The sequence below is a fragment of the Aptenodytes patagonicus genome, chromosome 1 (genome assembly GCF_965638725.1).
Source record: "Aptenodytes patagonicus chromosome 1, bAptPat1.pri.cur, whole genome shotgun sequence".
NCBI classification, from domain to species: domain Eukaryota; kingdom Metazoa; phylum Chordata; class Aves; order Sphenisciformes; family Spheniscidae; genus Aptenodytes; species Aptenodytes patagonicus.
This window is the reverse complement of record NC_134949.1, coordinates 54,251,462-54,268,105: the sequence shown is the minus strand read 5'-3', so window position 1 is coordinate 54,268,105 and position 16,644 is coordinate 54,251,462.

Genomic DNA, 16,644 nt, shown 5'->3' with positions numbered 1-16,644 from the left:
CAAGAAGTGAAGCAGCTCTGGAAAGCCTGCAATCACCAAGGCACAGATAAGCAAGGTCATAAGGAAGCACTTTGGAAGCATGGGCAGAGAGCGGAAAATGAGGCTTTAAGGTGCAGTATATAAATGGGCAAATTACATATTTAGTTCCTTTCAACTTTTACATCCAGGAAAGGAGAAAGTGAGCTAATTTGTCCACCTTAAAAAGCTAAGCACCCTTTCCTCACCTTGTGCAAATTGCCACATTTCCCATTATAGTCAATGATGCTCTGCAGACAGCTTCAGCTTTTTCACGTTTTGAAGCTAGCCTTTATAAGGGGGAGATCAGAAAAGGCAAGTAACATAAAAGGTTTCTCATGCAAAACCTGTTTCATCTGAGACTCAGCAGAGACAGCTGTGCTTGATGCTGTGATAGACTCTTCTGCTTACTCTGAATCCTAGATGGAAATGAATGAGCATGAGAGGAAAATTCACCTGCTGCTCTCTGTACACATGCCTGAAAGCACAGCCTAAAGGCAGTTCCCTTTTCTTCCCCACCCTATGCCCTATTTAGATAACAAATACATCCAGAAAAGCACGTCTATCTTTCTCTACACCTTGGGGAAAAATGTTACAACAAGCATTACGATTCCCACATTAGATTAAATCATTTTTCAGAAGTTTAAATATCACCTCTCTAACACAGCATCAAGTCTCTTGCCATTGGCAACACAAATGATTCATGAAATCCTATGTAAGGCCTGATTATGCTTCAAGTATAGCTTTGAAAATGTTGAAACACTTCTGACTACATCAGATGTAAAAAAAAAAAAAACCCCACAACTGCAAATCTTTAAATGAACAAACAGAAAAGCTAAGTTACAGAACTTCCCTGGAACTGGACTGGCTCTGAAGAAAGTTGCTTAATAACACTGTGCATCTTGACAAGTTACATGTGTTCTGTTTTCTGAGGCTTTGCAGGGTCTTCCCCCCGCCCCAAATATTGGAGAGATGACAGGATTTTCAAGACCCATAGTAGTTTCAGAAACTGTTCCCTAAACTTCACTTTTTTCCCATTTTCTATCAAAAAATTTGTCCAGCTGGCTTCTGAATTTACATAAATTTTTAGCATATATAATTTTCCATGGAAAGAAACCACAGAGCTTAAATATACAGTCTGTGAAGGAACAGCTTTTTCTTTGTCTGAAACTTCATCATCCACGAAGTTTTGTATTGGAAGAGATCATGAATGACCACTTCCCTTTACCTCTCTATTCCACTCATGATACTACAGAGCTCCATCATATCCCCTCTCTGTTGTTTCCATTCCCAACCTTAGGAGACCTGGTTCACACTGTTGCTCCTCACCAATAAGCTATTGCATACCTCCAATCATCCCTTGTCACTCCTTCTCTGTTCCCTTCCTTTTTCAAGAAATGAAGACCTGAAATGCACGTTAAGAAAATTTCAAGAAGTAGCACCAGAAACGCCGATACTCAGGCTGTGCCTTCAACAAGGATTTACACAGTGGCACAATGATGTTTCTGGGTTTCTTCTTTCCCTTGTAATTTAATTTGCCCCAAGATACTTGTAGATGGGCTCTGCCTCCCTGTCACATTTGCCAGCTCTTCAGGCAATTTTCTAGTGAATCAGGGATCCCCCTCCTAACCCACCTGCTCGAGGTCCCTATGTCAAGCAAAGGCTGCAGGAAACAATACTGCATTATTTCTCTCATTTGTATGTTGCATCTTTTTCCACTTCAGTTGCTTTCTAGGTCTCATGCTTATCAATTCTGTAAGAGCATCACTGTGCAGCCCTGTTGTATCAGTAAAACAAATCTTCACAAAGGTGTATTACTTGTCATTGCATTTTTTTCAATTACCCTCCTTCAGCAGAAGGAAGGTAGCATCATCCCCTGCCTGCCAGTCGCTGATGGTGTTAGGATCTGCTTTTTGAACTGTGATCAAAGGCGTGTCTGACCTAGAACCAGGACTCCATGAAAAAGGGGCTTGTGTACACACTGTGTTTATGCAGCTTTCTCTGCACCAATTTAGAAATGAACAGTTAAAGAGCTGCAGACTCCAGGGGGACATAGGTTTACACTTGCAAATGTGCTTTAGGCCAGAATAGCTTATTATCCCCTACAAAAGGGGCTACATTACCTGTGGTATAACTGCATCCAGAGTCGGTGTTAAGTCTGTCAAAGCCCTAATGAATAAATCGATCGTGCTTACCTCAGGCCCACCACCAAAGGGTTGGAGGTAGTTTATTAAATTACAAGCTAGCGTTCTAGCATGACTGAAAAACTCCTGTAGTGTTCAGAGATGCAGGATAACAACCTGAAGTCATGAAAACATCTTGGAGGGTGTCTTAATAGTCCTACTTTAATGGTCTACATGACAGTCTGAAAAACCACTTGTCTTCCTTAGGCATGAGTGAAGAGAAGAACTTAGCTAAGTGAATATAAAGCTCTTTTTGGTTGCTGTTGACTTGTCAGTGATTGTCATGGGCACATTGCAGGACCATGGTGCCAAATGCAAGGTGCTGCCTATGCAAGTCTTATGAGCCTGGGTGAATAAATGGAACTTTTTTCCCCCAAGATGCCTAATTTGATTCATTTATAAGTCTTGTATTTCTATTTCTATCTAACAATTCATTATTTAGTTCCTCTCTACAAAAAGAAAACACACTGTAGTGTGCATATATGCTGCTTTTTTTCCCAGGCTACTGGAATAAATGCCTAACAATTGAGTGTAAAATATGCCCTCCTTCAGTTCGCCCAGCAAGCTGCAATCAGAGTCGTTTGTCACCATCCCAGCTGACCGAATTCTTACTGGGGTTGCCTGCATTTTTGTTGTTGTGCTTATTACTTTACTCTTTTTGTTTGTTTTAGTATCTACTTTGATTTACTTATTTGTTACAGCTGAACTTTTAATAGTATTAGAACCACATGCATTCTGAAGAGTAATTTGGAAAAAAAAATAATTTAAAAAGGTTCCTTTGCTTGCCCCAGCATGGAAATAGCAGTGAGAAAGAATGCCTTCTCCTGAAATCTGACAGACACAATAGACATCAAAAACTGAAGCTGGTAAAACATTTTCAGCAGAATGTTTCTCTATCAAAAAATTGTCCTAAAATGAAGAGTTGCTGTCAAAAATTCTGTTTAGAAAATAAATCTGACCTTATCTGGACCAGAATATCCTGGCTTTTTATTTTGTAATGACTTGACACTTTGAAAAATGTAATCTAAAATATCAAATAGAATACAAATTATCAATTAAAATACCATTTGCCTCTGAGCAAGCCAAAAAACAATTATCATTTCAATTACTGAAACACCATCTGTAATACCAATCATCAATTAATGTTACTGTAATATACAAATAGAAATAATTCAAAACATAAAAATTAAAACCAGAAAACAAAACACATCAAAATAATAAAACAAAATACAGTGAAAACAGGAAGCCCAACCAAGATGAAATATTTCAACTTGGCAAATTCTGATAGAAATATTTTAAGCATTGTGTTGAAAAGTGACTTCAGAAAGTGCTCAAAAGAGTTTCAAAGGGAAAAAAAAAGCAAGAATATTAGAATTTCTGTGGATTGGATGTTCTGGCTTTTGACTCACCGTCTCTATAAGCAAGTGCAATAGACTTGCACTAGAATGAATGTAGGTTCATACAAAAACAAATAGATTCATATCAGTTTCTGTCACCATAAATAACATCATGTCAACACTTCCTTCTTTGAGACAATATCTATTTTTTTTTTTAAATTGGAAGATTGGATCTGTCTTAAGTGGCACTTATTGATTTAGAAACTATGCAGTAACTCGTCTTATTCATTTTACTATATATGCACAGCATTTACTTGCCAGAAATAGAACACTGAGATGATTTAAAACTTACTTTCACTTGTGTTAAGCATGGCGTTCAAAATTGTTTTCTTTCTTAACAACCAGCTATTACTCTTGATTTTCAAAATCAAGGACATTCTCATTAAACCTGCCTGCACTGATTTTGAGCTTTTTGCCCATACGTGTACAGTAAAAGTAACTGCACACACAGCAGTGATATGTAGTACAAACATCAGGGCGAAACGCAATGCCCCATGAAACAAAGCACTAAGTCAAGCCCCAGATGCTTTTTACTGGCCGAAGAATGAAGTGAAGCACTAGCCATGCGGATGTATTTTGCGTGTAGGTAGTTTTAAAAGCAGAGAAATCTTTTTTTTTTTACATCTTAATGTGCTGCCTGAATGTCAACTGCTACATTTCAAATACCACAAGTCTCATTTTACCTCATTTAATCGGATATTCTCTATAATGCAGAACAGTGCAATCAATCTGAGACATCATCTGTGAAACAGGAAAAAACCCAGGAGACTTCACAGATGGGAAAAAAAGATAGCTCAGGATACGTCTGAGTGTGTCTGCCTCCACAGCGCAGACAGTAATGATTTTCAGCACAGCAACTAGGCTTAATTTAACTTTGTCTTTTTGCGTCCTGTTTCAGGGGACCGGTTTGCCATCGGTACCCGCCAATGCTCCAGCACCAGGCCAGCCCCGGCCCTGCTCCCCAGGGAACCCGCAAGCAGCAGGTTGAACAGCAGCTCCTGCCTTCGCCCAGCCTGTGCCCCAGCTACGAGCCCTTTTACAGGCTTGGCATCAAAATGCTCTCTGCCCACAGATAGTTTTATTAACCATCAATTGAGTTTTACTTTGATGATAATTTTACTTAGACCCTATACAGCCAGCGTCTTCAGAGGCAGGGCGTAAGACAAGAAAAGTTACTTCTTTTCCCCCCTCCCCCAAATGGGAAAAATCATCTTATATCCCATATTACAGAAAAGTATATTACTTGAATAAAATACTTTAAAAGTAAACATGCATCTGGACAGATGTGTAGCTGACTAAACAGGTCACACGTGCTGGGTCAAGTCCAATGCCTAGGGGGGTTTTTGCCCTCTGAAACGACTGTCCATTGTGGACATACAGGCTGTTGCTACAGCCTGGGACCCGTGGGCATGTCCCAGGCCCCAGCACCTCACCCATCTAGGGTCTGATGCTGGACCCCAGCTGTAGGGAGGCCCAGAAGCCTCCCACCCCCTCCGGGGGAAGGGGTTCCCACGCAGGCTGGAAGGACGTGCTGTGGTACGCTCTAGCAGAGCCTGGACAAGCATCGCTCTGCAAGGAAGAAGCACCAGCCTCCACAGCCACGCTCGCTCAAACACCTAAGTCTGACATCAGAATCTTCCATGGAAAAGACATGTTAACAAGCGCCAGTTGTAGCAGAAATTTTGAAGCATGTGTACTACTTGTCTTTCATCTGTGCATCATTAATTTCCAGCACACTCTCTTGGCAAGTAATGCTTTTGGTTGTAATAAAGCCTATGGTGCCAAGCTTTCTAAATGGTCATAAAGCGAGGGCGATCCCCAGAGGAGATGGCAGCTGTAGTGTGCAGCAGATGCCAGTGAAAATCTGTGTTCATCTGCCACCTCATCTTTCTGGCAAGACTCCAGGCAATTAACAAGACGCTATTGAAAAGAATATGTAAACCTGCCACGTTCATATATACATTCCTCATAGGGATCCAAGTGATTGTTCTCAACTTAGGCTGATCTGGATTGAACAAAGCACAGGTCTTGCTTATTTCACTTCTGAGCTAGATTGTGTTTCTGATGGAAGACCAATAAACACTGAAAGACAACAGTAATCACATAATGATTGTCTGAATTTGGCAGATTAGTACATAGAGATAGAAAGAAGCACTCTACTGATTGATACCATTTTAATTTCTTGAGCTCTTTATAGCAGAATCAGAAGAAATGGTAGGAGACTATAAAAATGCAGTAACTACATTGTAGGATGTGAGGTCTATATAACATACAGATTCGTTTTTGTAAAAGGCAGTCCATGCTCTAACTCATTTACTGAATAACAGCCTTGTGCAAGGGCAAGGCTCACCGTTCTTTCGTGTATAAATAATTCTCTGATACATTAGCAATTCAGAAAAACATGTAAAGTATGCAAGATAGACTTTAACCTATGTTTTATGCACTACATAAAACACTGGATATTAGTTGGATGTTCCTGAAGGTTAAGAGGAGACACAGAAGAGAGACAATTTTTCTGAATCCACCTAAACCAGCTTGATTACAGAAAAAACCTATAAAAAGAAACATGTACCTAAATTTAGCTTCTGTGACTGATGTCTTCTCAGTGAAAGGACTTTCACAAATACTCTTTCATAAAACTGTTCCTTTCTTCACTCATACCTCTGACACTCAATGTCCCATTACTGTTCATTCATTTTCAAAACCACGAACAGAAAGTTAAAAAAAAAAACCAAACCAAACACAATACATATGTAACAAATACTGCAAATATTTGTAAGTTATATTTGTAAGTATTGCAAATATATTGAAAATTATATTTGTAAGAACATTCCAGTCTGAGAATGATATTGAATTTGTTCTCAATATTACAGGAGTTTTGAGGATTCAAAGCAACCAGATAGTTAAGGAAGAAAGACTGTTTCTGTTCACAGATACCATTTTGGCCAAAGTCAAGAACATGCAGTTCAACAGATGAGTAGAACGCAATCTTCATGAACAATTCCTAAACTGAAATTTCATCACCAAAATTGCCTATACTATCCTGAAACTTGTTAGTACTGATTCTGAGAAAAGCATAACATGTCATTAACCGGTACTGTCTTTGAGCAATACACAGCATCTGAACAATTAAAAATGGTTGTGTACTCTGCTCCTATGATGGTATACCATCCACAAAAAGAAAATGCAAATACAGGAGCAGCAGCGTATTGAGAAACCAAGAGAATAGTAAAGTCCATTAGTAGGGTACTTAAACCTAAAAATACTGACAGGCAGCCTAGCCAATGGAAAAAACCCAAACAAAAAATAACATCAAAGCCTTCCAAATGCAAAATCCTTGTTTTTAAAAAAAAAAAACAAACACACCACCAAAAAAACCCCCCTACAAAAACCCAACAACATAAAAACAACCAACCAACCCACCTACCTCATTCCTTCCTTAGGTGAATGCTTGGTTAGACATAACTACACAAAGCTGTCTTATATACTCCCTGAAAGAAAGAGCAATGTGTACCTCTTCATATTAGATCTAAGCCCCAGAATCAAAATGGCACCGAAAATCATGGGTCCCACTGGACTCATGTCTTCCTTCTAATCCTTTATGAACACAAGCCTAAATCCTGAAAAGGCTGGGTTTAGAGATAATGTTCTTGTTAAATTTCTATGAGGAGTTAACCACCAACCAGAAACATTTTTCTTCCTTTACAAAGCAATATGAGCCTGCTTACAAAAGGCTATTAATGGATCACAGCAGTCATAATTACAATTGCACGAACAGCAATCTGGAAATAGTTTTCCAAAGATTATTTTAATGCCTCAATCGATAAAGTATATTATGTGCCTAGGTGTGAAAGAAGTAGATGAGTTAGAATTGGAGTGGATGAAGGTTTGTGAGAAAATGAACATTAGATAAGAACATAATCTGTTGGAGAGTATTTCCTCTCAATTCCTGAAAATGTTCATGATGTTTTCAGTTTCCTTATGCGACACCTCTCCTTGTTGAAAATTGGGCATGTTCTTCATTTTATGGCTACTGACAATACCTCCTCTGGTGATCAAGCCATGGCAAGGAAATGATCATTACACTCTCTCCCTTTTTCATAAACTGCTGGGTTTTGGTTTTGCTCCTGCCTTTGCAACTCTCAAACTTATTCCTCTCATAATGCATGTTTCAATTATGGGTCTCCCCCTGGACTTTTAAAAAGGAAATCTAAACCAATCAAGATAAAGAAAATTTCATCATTGACAATATTGAGCCTTTCTTTATTTTTCTTCTTAGCTTTTCCAGTTAATAATCTATTTTATAGGTAAATACATCAGAACCTAAATATTAGACCAAATACAACGATACATCAGAATTCATAAGTTCTAAAAATTGCTGTCCGAATATGCTCGAGGTACTTGGTGCTCTTATCAGCTTCATAGCTGCTTTTTCCTTCTTAGAATTTAATGGTATATGTCAAAATGTTTTCTATATTATCTTCAATTAAAAAAAAATCTCAAAGCAGTTACTTTAATCCAATCTCTGTGAATATCTGCAATTTACAATTCAGTGATTATACTCCCTGACACTAAATTCACATTCAGTGAATACAAAGACCATAAATGTTCTTAATTCATGCAAAGTGGTAATTCCCTGACTGCTTTCTTTCTGATTTATACAAGTGCAAGAGACTATAAGTGTATGAAACAAAAGTTCTTTACTCCCTCTCTTATTGCACCATGCCACAGCTCATCTCTTCTTTTTAATTTTAAAACTACAATTGTTATTTATGATGCGTAAAGTCTACTGTTCACCCTTTCTACAGAAATGAACGTGTATTGTCTGTAAAAACATGACAATAAAAATGCACCTTTAACAGCTGCAAATCCCAAATCCAACTTTCTCAGTAAAAAGACCATGTACTGGGTTTTGCTACGTGCTGATGGATGGTATAAGAAATATTTTGACCTAGCTATAATCCCATCTATCAGAAGCGTTGGGGAAGGAAAACATCTGACAACCTGCATAAGGTCAATCCTTCAGCCAATTTTTCAGAAACTCGATCATGGTAATTCACAACAGTCACTTCTTTTTGAAAGATTCTTGTTCAACTTGCAATCACCTGGCATGACATGCTATCAGCTTTCTTGCAGACGTAATCCCATGCCTCAGTGGTATTTTGTAAATGTACTGCTTGCTGAGCCTCTCACTGACCAAACACCTTGTCAAGCTTTCAGTTGACTTTGGATTTTAAAATAAAGTTCTTGACAGGACCCTCTACACATGAGGAAAAAACCAGCCCTTCAGATCACACTGATCCTATCCTCCATTACAAAAGCACAAAAGGCAATCTTTTACTTACCCACATTTCACATGAAATAAAAATATCACTGCATGATGGCAGAGACATCTCTAAAGAACACACACTTCAGACAACTTACTAACTTTACTGCTAACTTTAGAAAAGTTTAACTTTTAGACCAACGATGTTACATAATATGAATAATTCAGTAATTGAGCTTATTTTTAACTGCATTTATTTTTAATTGAACTACTGAGGTATTGAACTTAAGGCTGCCACCTTTAGACAACTCATTACATTAATAAAATAAATTTTTAAAAGTCTTCCCAAAACTATCCGCTGCTTAGAGATGCTTTATAATCTGTTTCTTCCAGATATGCACTGCACAGAGAAATACCTCTGGAGTGCTGACAGCATCACCCAGCCCTAATTCCAGCAGAACCAGCTTGATTTCTCCAAGCTGGAGACAAGACCAGTGAAATACAAATGAACTGTGGCCATACAGCTAATAAAACCAGGCGGTGAGCGCACGGCCAAAGCCCACCATGCCCGCTCCAGACGTCAGCAGTGCGGCTCAGCCAGCCGCCCGTGGGCAGCTCAGACCTCGCAATTACAACCACAGATGGCACAAAAGGAGAAAAGGAAAGTCCTCTACTGACCTGCCCTCCTGCTCCTTGTGTGCAGTGCGGGAACACTCCCCCCCACACTGATACACTTTTGAATCGTTATATTCAACCTCAGTAGAGCTGACTGGATTTTTTCAGCAGAATGTTTTCCGTGGTACTTCTGCAATTTGATTAAAAGCAGCTGTCTCTTGCCAGTCCATCAGCCTCCCTACCACTCTCTGAAATCTTCACTGAGACTGAGGTTCTCTGCCTGTAAGGTCCTTCTCCCAGTCTCACACCTCCTTTGGACATAGAAAGTTTCATTCTAAAATGTTCTTATTTTGGTGATTTCAGATTGTAACACCAGAACTCTCATTTCAGGGAAGAGAAATTCCATGTTCCTTGGATCGAATACACACAGATAATAATAGGATATTAAATAATCCAGCTGAGTACTGAGAGAAATCAGAGGAACACAGAGATGAGTACTAAAGTTACATTTCACTGAACTGCAATGTGTGAGGTATTTTCTTCTTTTAATGCACGAGCGACTTGTTTTCCCCCCTCTATTCTGTTACCTCACTTTCTTTTTTGATTTAAAAAGAAGTATTCCCCAATAAGATTCTGAATATGCATGAAAAGGCAGCCCAGAACTAGGACAAGGAAAGAAAAATCTTTTAAGTATGAGAGAAATATTGGCAAATTGTTAACTATAAATTCACCTAGATGATATCTAGTGATATCTTATCACAAGTATCACCGTCAGGCTTTATCTAGTTCTCCAAGTCTATTTTAAGCCAGCACTATGATGAGATTAGTTAGCATGCAGCATCCTTAAAAAAACCCCATCATCAGGACATATAACTTTTCCTTTCTGCATATAAAAGTCCCTCTAACTGATTCTTGTAAAATCTTATATTCTCTGGGAACATTGTTAGAAGCTGTAAAAACTCACCTTTCTCTTAGACGAGCGTGCTTCTTAAAGGCAACTTTCTATGTTTGGAAATTCACTGTAAAGGTTGCCATGGTGATTAATTTTAAAAGTGAAATTCTCCCCTTTTAAAGTTTTTTCTTTAAAGAAGAAATGCTCCATGCTAGGGCCCAGTCCTCAGCAAGGCAAATGGGAATGAAAATCCCATCTTAATCATGACGATTAAAGGAAATAGCCTCTGTGTAACTGAAACTTCAGCAATAGAGATATTTTCAGAAAAATATTGGAAATATCTATTTTTACCTAAAAATGAACAAAAAAAATATACATGGAAGACAGAACTGAGGGACAAAAGGAACAACATCTTCCAGTGGTCAGATTGCAGCCAGCGGGCCAGGTTATACTAGTGAAAGGAAGGAGGAAAGGTAAGGAGGGAATGGTAGTGGTAGCTGGAGCTCAGCAGAAAAAAACACCAAAGCAGAGTCAGCTGAGATAGTGTCATCACATGGCAACAGAGAGAAGAGAACTGCATCCCCAAAGAAAGAGTCTTGAAGCCAAAGGTCATTAATGAACAGTTCTTTACCTAAGGCATCTTCAGTTTTCTTTTCATAGCTCAAGAAGCAATTTCACATGGATGTCTCCATCTATTGACTTCTCTGCACAATGCTGCGCAGGGCTACATTAAACCTTGGCTTTCCACACAACTGTGTTAGCTGCCAGGGAGCAGACAAATGCACAGCTCTGTTCTTGCAGTGAGAGATGGAAAAATACCATTTCTTCTCTAAAAAACATACAATGTTCAACATTACATCATGCAACTTGTCACTGCAAAAGCTGTCACTGCAGAAATAACATCAAGTGTTGTGCCAGTTCAATACCCAGGAAATTTATGACTTCCTTATTCACATAAAGATCACAGTACTGTGAGACAGCTGCATTATTCATTATGTGTTTAATATTTTATCTCTCTAGACAGAAGTATCTGTACAAGCACAATTAAAATGTCTGACGTAGACAGAGTTGATTTTAATACAATCAAATAAATTTGTTTCAGAGACCTGCTTGACCTTAAAGCTCTATGGTTTAAACAGAGAGAAGGAAAAACATGCTGAGACTCATGTGGTACAGTGTCTAGATGTCACCCATTTTCCCTTGAATGACTACCCAGAAGAGCCTCTTTACTTGATCTACTACCACATCAGTCATGGTAATTGTAAGATATTCTAGGTTATATCAAATTATTTTGAAGTTAAACAGATAAGATCATGATGACAATGAAAGAAATCACCTATTTAAAAATGGCAGAACACACAAATAGTTACCACTACTGCTCTGTCATTACCATAAAGTTTAATAAATCCATACGCTTTGTATTTACCCATTATGACTTTGAGGGGAAAACCTGAAAACCTGTTATCTGCATGGCATCAGAGTTACAGATATGAACGCAATGAAAGTTGGATAGGAAACAATCATCTCGTTCCTCAGCCCCTAGAGCAGCAATGCTGCTCCTAAATTACTGGTCCCCATGCCTTTTTGCCTCCTCTCACAGGGAAGGATCACACCTATCAGCAACTCCCGGCTCCCTAAAGAAAGTCCAGTTTGGTTTCAATGTACAAGAAGTCCCACAGAACTGCATTTTGCAGCACACAGTTTAAGCAATGAAAAACCCATTTGCTGAGCAAGGAGAAAACTGGAGTCCAATGTGCTAACAGCAAACTGGTACAAGCATTTTGAGGTTGTTATCTCTGTCATCAACAGGTAAGTTCATTCTTTTACACACTAATTTTTATAAAGAAAGTAAATAAATGAAATTGCTAACTATTCCCCATATTCAGTATTGAATAAGGGTTTTTTTAAGAACTGCAGAGACAAACCACACTCCAGAAACTCAACCACAGGATTTCCCAAATCTCCTTAGAGATTGATAGTTTCCAGTGTTCCTCTACTTTTTTGAAAGTAAGCCCAGGAATCTTCAGGATTATTTAAGTCAGTTAAGAAAACTAGCATTTACCAGCATCAGTCCTAGGAGAGGTGGCAGGGTGGAGATTAGACATAACAAGAACAAACCCATCCCTAGTGCTATCTTCCTACTGTGATTTTCATCAAAGAGATTTTGCTCCTTGGCATGAAATCATGTACACAGCTTTCAGCTCAGTGAAAAAAACCACAACCCAAACATGTTGTCAAAAGGTCATTTCAGGAGTGCACATTCACACAACAGAAGTGAAACTACAGATTCAACAAGCACAAGACTTCTAAATTCTGCAAAGCTCCAGAAACAAAAAGGTTGAGGTCTGTGAAAACCAGGCAGGAATTTGAAATACTAACTCCTTCAAATTGCAAGAGGTGGCACATTCTCAGAAGTTGCTTGTCTGAAAAAGCACATTGCTCCATTTTCTTCTTGATGAAGATTGTATTTGTCCCAGGAAGCCCCAGAAGAGCTTTTCAGAGAGATCATCAGCAACCCCATGCTGCTACCACCGTATGCTTTTAAACTCCAGACATGCACAGTACCCTTGCTGGGCTCAGAACTTGTGAAAGTGAGAAAGAAACGCCAAAAGGGAGATAAAGGACTCCAGCCACTACTCAGCTTTGCTACTCATAGCCAAAGACCAACTTCTGTGTTCTTGATTTATCTTCATTTAAAGATACGAACGTTCATACCAGTCTTGAAAAGCACCGTATGTCACTGGAATAGACTGAGGTGAGATGGCAAGGGGCACTATGCGTTGCTAATATTCCTCTATAACCATTTTCAGTGGTCTAAAAACCCATTCAGCCTTTGCCTGCTGCTTCCAAATACAAAGGTCAAACTACACCTGGGAGCAGAGAAGTTGCTGGAGGTCTCCATGCAGCACCTTTTAGCTCAGAACAAAGCTGAGAATGACCAGAGCTAAATCACTCCATGAATGGGGTGGCTGAAGAACTAGCCAGAGAGATCCCTGGGCCACCACGGGCAGACATGGGCCAGCTCAGAATTGTGTTGTGGTCTCCCTTCTCTCCTTAAAACACATCTGAGGTCCTCCCAGGAGCTTGCCCACCTAGAAATGAAGACAAATGAAGACACAGCTGCTGAGTACAATGTCCAAAACATTTGAACACGTGGTAAACGTTCTGGACAGTGTTTGATCTTGCACAGGATGGGACTAAAAAGTGATACCGGATTCTTTTACCCTCCTCTCAAATAGAGGAAAAGACTCAGCATGAGAAATAGATACTTTCATTATGAACTTGGAAATTCCATACTATAGGTAATCTTGGAAACATAAGGGAATTATTTAAGTAGAGACAAAACTTTTGTGGATGTTTCCAGCTTACAAGAAGGCACTGCAGAGACACAGATCTAAACATAAAGAGATACTTCCAGATAGGAAGGCCAGCTGAGCCACCCTGGGACTGAACCAAAATGACGAGTGCTAGTAACACAGAACAAGGCAATCAGGCTTAAACTAACAGCCCAGAAATGAGAAAAGAGGAATGAATTTACCTGCAAAAGGAGAAGAAAAAAATACAGCTTCCTCCCTTCCCCTAGTGCCTTTCCCATTAGCACTAGGCAGTGTGATTGGTCAATCTGTTCCCTTCCAGTCCAGACCATAGTTATACCTACCCCATCATTTCCAGATGGAGTGAGCTGCTGTTTGAATGTAGCAAACTCAATGACTGCGTATCCTGCACTACCAGAACAAGCTGCCAGCAATTCAGCTGCTAAATTTGCAACTTTGCTATTAGATCAGTATGATCAATTCAGTTCCAGCTGGACGGGGGGAGCCACTGCAATGTAATCTCCTGCAGAACTGCTAAGTGGCACCATTAGACTGAAGAATTGTGGCCAAGTGCTATTAATATGCCATAGAAGCAATCTGTGACTTCTACACGAATGTATGGCCCCTAGGATATCCATGAAAGAGCAGACATTGCCATTCAGAGTCTGTAGAAGTAGACATGAGGGACATCCTCCACATTGCATAGCAGAAGTGCAGTGTAAGCCAAGGTCTGAGAGCAGTATTGGGAGAGGACGGTAACATAGTGCCCCCAAGGTGCTGGATGCTTAGAGCTTACGCAGTAAATCTTATGTTTTCCCTCTACACAGCCCCAAGCTTCCTGAAACACTTGACTGTGCTACCCACAGAGGAGTCATTGAAAAAGTAACTGGCCTGACTGTAATGCAATCACGCATACTGAAACAATCCTAGTAGCTTAGGAAGCCCTCTGGCAGAGAACCTTCACGGGCCTAAAACCATGGATCAAAGCACGGAGTATAAATTCCTATTTAGTAGGAATAATTCCTATTTAGTACCTGTGAAGGACACAAAAACCCATTTACCCTACGGCAAAATTATCCACTTCCTGTGGCACTGGAGAAGTCCTGACACAATGAAGAAGGTGATGAGGCTCCTCAGTATATTTGACAAAGAGGTCAAAAGTACTGTTGACTTTGATCTGATGCAAACACCAGCCAGGGTCTAGAGGTTAAGTGTAAACTGAACCAAGTGTCAAAGCTTCAGCAAGGACACTTTTCTAGGAGAAACAGAGCTGAGGTAGAGACAATCCTGGAACATGATATTAAGTTACACTCAATTCTTAACAAGTACTTGGAGCAGAATATCGGGGGCTACCCATCAAACATCAAATATTGGAGGGTATCTGAAAGACTTCAGCTGAGTCATCCAGGAAATGCTCAGACCAAGGAGACAAAAGGACTCAAGTAACAATCAGTTATACCTCCATATCCTTCATACAGCTTAGCAGATCCTGATGGTGCTCAAGGCAGCTAGCACATGCCAGTGAACAGTGAGGATGGTCCAAGACCTGGGACCAGACATTTGTCTAAGTAAAGAAATAAGCAAAGCAGTAATCCTAGCATATTACTTTATGATTAATATTAGTGAAGAGGTCCCCCATGAACTAGACAGAACTGCACCACTGTGCTGGAGAGGTCAACCATGGCAGCCTTAGCACAGTGCCAGTAGCTCAGTGTATGTGATAGCAGTCCTGACAATACAAAAGGCATTATACAGAGACTGAAAACACCTTGGTCACTGTTGCCAGTAGAAATACCAAACAGCACGTACTTTCTACACTGCCACACCAATAGTTCTTTGGAACAGAAGATAAAGACTTCAGCCTCTGTCAATAACTTAACATGCCTCGCTGAAGGCTAAAGGCAATCTGGGAAAATGGTGAACATGAAAAGTTATTACGGGCACTCAAAAATCATTCACACTGCATGACTAGGCAGACTGCAAGGGGCAAAATGTACCTCCTGCACCTCCTCCTGCCAGCTGAGTGATGAGGTCCCCCCTCAAGACTGGATTTTGTCTGAGGGGACTTCTGTACTGTCCCAGCAGAATTAAGGAATGACATCCTGAGATGAACAGCACTTCCCATGAAAGGACAGAGAAAAGCAAAGTAGTATGTCAGGTTACCAGTTCTGGGGCATGATGCATACCTGCATCACGTAACAGTGCAAGTTGAGGAACAGAGCAGAAGGGGGATTCATCAGTCTGGAAGGAAATGGAGAGGGTCTGTTCACTTTCAGTGACAGGAAGCATGTAATCACGGCAGATGGCTCCTCCAAATTCTGAGACCTGGGCTATGCAAAGCCATTGTGATCTTTTGGCTAGCATTATCACATGTAAACAGAAGCAGGTGTTGTATGATCCAATATACTACCTTCAAAAGACAAGTCAAAATACAACACACTAGAATAAAGCAGTTCAACCCCAAACAAATTTATGCACACATCATCTTCACCTGGATATTCAGCAATAAAAAGAGCTTAGTGGCAAAGGCAAGGCAAGTAGGAAGGAATCAACATCTTTTAAAGCTGGACGACTCCACTACACACAGATGCATCAGCCCAAGCACAGTTGTCAGTTAGCCACACAACAGAAAGAGCAATACTCTAAAAAGTAGTGACTGTAACACCAGGAGATAGCTACTGGTGCAGGAAAACGATGGAGACAAAAGCAAAGACAACTGCCAAGTACCTGCACGGTAGCTGTACCATATCTGCACCAGGTAAACTTAGGGCCAGCCTTCAGCTTGTCTGACACGGACAATTCAGCCCCACAGCAGGCCAGTGGGAAGCTGGCCAGTGCCATGCCACCTGGCAGAGAAACTCTAAGATGACAGAAGGAATTTTACTATCTCCTGTAAAGGTGAACTAGAAGTGGGAGATTACTGAGAGCCTATTTAGAGGGATTTGAAGCCTAGCAGATAGTC